Source organism: Drosophila grimshawi, unplaced genomic scaffold (assembly GCF_018153295.1).
Source record: "Drosophila grimshawi isolate 15287-2541.00 unplaced genomic scaffold, ASM1815329v1 contig_311, whole genome shotgun sequence".
Classification (NCBI taxonomy): domain Eukaryota; kingdom Metazoa; phylum Arthropoda; class Insecta; order Diptera; family Drosophilidae; genus Drosophila; species Drosophila grimshawi.
The window spans coordinates 22518988-22523846 of NW_025063098.1; positions in this window are offsets into that span (position 1 = coordinate 22518988).

Genomic DNA, 4859 nt, shown 5'->3' on the forward strand with positions numbered 1-4859 from the left:
CAATGAGCGTGTAGCTCTGTCCGTGTCCTTCATAAGCCAGGGACCTGGGATCAATTTGCCTGCAGCAAGAAGCCTTTTTACTTGCGCATGCAAATATGACAAACACACTACCAACCAAACACACCACGGCATCCCATCTTTTCCAATTTCCCCCCGTCCTCAATTCGCACCAACCAACCCTCGTCAACTCTCCGAGCACTCAACTGCACGGCTGGCCATCGGCCAACTGTGTCTCGTGTTAATGCTGCATTCTTGGGGGAAATTATCACAGCTACAGTTACAACTACAACCACAGCTGTAGCTACAATCATACAGCGCCATCAGCTTAGCTCCATGTTCTCAAACACAATCATATTTCGGTCGTCGTTGAAATTTTTGGGCAAAACTAGAATTTGCCAAATTACATATTGAAATATTATTGCAGTGTGCCGAAAATTGTATTATGTGTCTCGGCTCCTCCTGTTCCCGTAACTCGTCCCTGTGCCCTTTTGCCCAGTGTCAAAGTGCGAATTTGACAATTTTTGCAATGGTAGCCCCTGACTGGGGACATTTGGCGCTTCGAAATTGCTTTCAAATTATTTTGTCAGTTGCGGCAATGTGGCGGCTTCTGTGCGAGCTTGGTGACTTGGCCAGCCTGGCACTGTCTTCTGGACTGATCCGGATCTGAATGGGACCGTTACATGCGTGTAATTTTCGGCCAAGGCGATTGGAATTTGAAAAGAAATTATTGGTTATTTTTGCATGTGCCAAGGCAAATTACACAGCCGTTGCTAAACAGAGTCTGTGCGCAGCAACTCGAGGACTAGGTAAACCACAGTCACCACCATCATACAGGCCCCATTAACTCGACTTTAAGCACATCCTGTTTGTAGACATAGGATTAATATATCATATTTTAACTCCCTACCCATAATATGAAAAACATTTGAAGCATAAACTCAAACCATAAGCGGAAAAGTCAATTAACTTAGAGTCTATAGAGGGTATACACTGATTTCAGATAGCTGGTTCACATAGAGAGCAAGAGAGCTAGCAAGAGCAGGAAAGAAAGAGAGAGAGAGAGTCGGGTATAAGAACAGGAATAGACAAAGCATAGCCGCAAATTGAAAGACAATAAATGTGCGCAGTCATATGGAAAATTGTGATATTCACACAATTTAATTAACATGAATAAATATTGTTACAAGCGGGCGGGCCAGACTAGTACTACAACAACAACAGCAACAATAACCACAATAACAAGGATAACAACAATCAAACCGGCTAACCAGCTAACGAGCTGGGCACCATGGCGTATGACGTATGATGACGAACATTTGATTGTCTGTATGCAAAAGGAAAAGACAAACAATGCGCAAACAAATCGAGAGAACTGTCGAGCTTTAGAGCGCTAACAATTGAAAAGGCCTAACACAGACAGTAGCGGCAAGCAACACCCCAACACTCCGCCCACACTCTCCCCGCCCCCTCCGGCCCCATGCTTGTGGACATCATAAATCCGTAAAATCTCGCTTGTTATTGTTTGAAACTCGACCTCATCAGCTGCTGCCAACCCACGCTCATTGACAGCCACTTCAATTCCAAGCCAGAACTCTGGCTAATCAGAGCAGTTTGGCAGGAGTTAAGCGAGAATGTCACGACTCCGGCCGGATGACGGCACTGTCGTGCATCTCACGGCCTCTTCATTTTGTCGTTTTATGCCGAGATTTGACTATGAGTTGAGGACCAGCCAATCTAAATGTGGGCTACTTGGCTTGGGCTTGCTTGATGAGAGCTTGTTAGACGGCTTTATTCGAGTTTCGGTTTTATATGCATTGCTGTTGTTTCTAAGCAAAATACCTGAACGTATTAGGCGAACAATTTGTCGATTTGGCATTCAGTCTACTAGAAGATTTTCAAAACGTTACAAGCAACAAACACTTATATATTTAGGCACTCATTCGATCAACTTTTCACATCTATCTATTTATCACCTTACCAACTATTAATTTCATCAACGTGCATATTTCCTAAGCTCTTATTTATAACTGACCCTATTTCGGAATGTAATTGAATTACCTTTAATATGATATAAAATATGTGCACAAATTTCGTACATAAATTGGAAGTGATACTATCAGAAAAATACTTGAGTTCGACTGAATAGTGATTTGAGTAGTAGTAGAGTATACAGATATGTAGATATATATACATATCGGTAAACGTATTTTCTAATATATATTTATTTTTCTCATTAATTTTGAGTTTTCAAACATGCTTCTCCTTCCGTGAAATGAAAATATTTGTTATATTTTTTAAGCAAAGTTTCAGATTTACCGATTCGTGGAATGCCGCACAATTGTTTTTTGCTGGCGAACTCCGCCCTCGTTGATATGGCAGCCAAGCCAAATGAACAAATGAAAAATTAATTCTTATTTTCTCAACAATTTCATTAGCAACTTTTCAATTAGTTGCACGATTGAATCGACAAGATATTTACAACTTTTTGCCACATTTACATTCCCAAAATTTGGCTCGCTTCCTCATTCTACTATCTCAATTTCATTCTTTCGCTGTGTCTGTATTAAAATCAATTGTAAAATCAGTAGAAATAAACTCGGAGCGGCAGCGTAAACTTTCACGATTCACGATTGAAATCTTTTACAGTCAAATTATGAGCATTTTCAATTTTCCTTTCGCTTCCCGCCCCGTCTATTCCCCGCAAAGGACAACTGTGAGGACAACGCCGCGTCGAAAGCAACAGAGCGTGACACAAAAGTAAAGCAAACTTTGAGCTTACAGTTTCATGAGTTTCAGGCAACAATCGTTTCTCTTTCTGGTGTTGAAGACGTCGATTTGCTACAACAACAAGAGCAACAACAATAGCAAAAGGTCTCATAACAATAACAATAACAATAACTTGACTGCAAACCTTTCAATATCAAGAAACGCAGCCACGTTTCAATTGTACTTAGATAGATGTAAGTTGGAACCGCTTGCCTTTGGCCGCAAGTCAAGTGTTTGAGGCATGGGTGTGGCAGTAGCAGTGGGCGTTAGCCAACGGGGGCAAAAGCAGCAACAGCTACAACAACAATCATAAGGATCAACGGGGAAAAAAAGTCAATTGTTCAAGTTAAAGTGAAACTTTTCTGAAGAACTTTTCCCAGACGTTTGGCTTGCCCCAACAATTTGCTTTCTTTTCGTGCCTTTTATCGCTGCGGCCTTTTGCCTTTCGCCCAAGACGGAAAGACTCTATGTATTCAGCTGGAGGACGCTTCAATAGCGCAACTTTCTCACCCCGCTCGCTTCCCTCAATCTATCTCTCTCTCTCTTTCTTCCTCGCTTGCCGCCACGAAATTGCCATTGACACGTTAAGTTTGCAATTGTCGACCTGTCCAACGATTGCTCAGTCTCTTCCTCTGTCTCTCTACCGCCCCGCCACGCTTTCTCTGCGCACTTTCTCTTTGCATGTCTGTCCCAGAGCTAAACGTAGTTTTTCCGCACAGTTTGTCCAGCTGTGTGTCCTGTGTGTGGACAGCGGCTGTCGTTTCATGTTTCATGTCTTATCTACAAATTCATGCGTCTTACAACTTACAACTGCCAGCGGACTTTAAACTTTTAAATCTTGAACTCTTCTTGTTGTTCACCTCATGAAATAAATGGCTTGGTCATATTTCAAATCCAAAGCTCATGTTTATATTTTGGCTAATGTTTTTTCTAGTTGCATCTCAATAAAAATAAAAAAATTTATACAAATAAAATAACAAAAATACATAAAGCAAACCACTTTTGAGTTTGACACCAGCTGGTACCGCTTGCGGACACACAGGCTGCCTCGCTTGCTGCCCCTCCCTTGTTGCCTGAAGTGGCCGTAAAAGCTTTCAGCATTAATAGCTTGAGTGAGTTTCAATACATATTGACAATATGGCCATTGGCAAAACGCCACACACATACACATAGACAGATAGAGAGAGAGAGAGAGAGAGAGAGAGAGAGAGAGGGTGAGAGAGGCAGGAGACGCACACTCGCCAAATTGATGACAGTTTGCCAGTTGCAAAGCCGCAGCGGCAGCAGCGTTCTAGGGTCCATGGGGTCAATGGGTATAGTATGCATATGTGGACTGACCATGGATAAATACATTGGAATAGCTTTGGCTATTTGTTTTTGGTATAGTTAAGGCAAGGGGTAAGTGGCAAGCTGTGCGGGGACGAGAAGCACAAATCGTCGCTGTTATGGCTTGTGCCATTTTGGCACTTTGTAATTGCCTTGTTTGCCCCCATGTTTTTTGGCCTATAGTGGTTGTTGTTCAGCTTTGTGTTGTTATTGCAATGTTGGCAACGCATTTAGCTTCGTTTTTTGTTATTGTTGTTGCCGTTTGTTGGTGTGTTTGATTTGGGTTTTCCCTAAATCCGTGCCATGAGCCATGTTTTTATATTTCAATATTTGCGCGTCGGCTAAAGTAAATATAGAAATTATCAGCACATGCAGCTGGAATGAGTTGTTTGAAAAACTCTTGAATTCTGGCAAAGCCAAAAGCAATTCTTACCTAAATAGTTAACAAATTGAGAAGAAAAAATATATAAATATAACAATGATTATAAGCTATAATTATTTGATTTACTTAATTGAGTTGGCATTTAAAACAGACAATTTATCAACTATATTGTAGAATAAATAATGTATTTAAGCATATTTTTAATAATAAATCGAGTCTTAAAACTATGGGTACAAATACATTGGACTGCATACACCAATCGCAAATCGAATAATAAGGCGTAAAATGGATTTTATGTGTTATTTTTATATGGATTTTGGTTTGCTTTAAATAAATAATACTAATATAATAAATCTTTAATTGTATGCTTTTTCGTCGAGTGTGA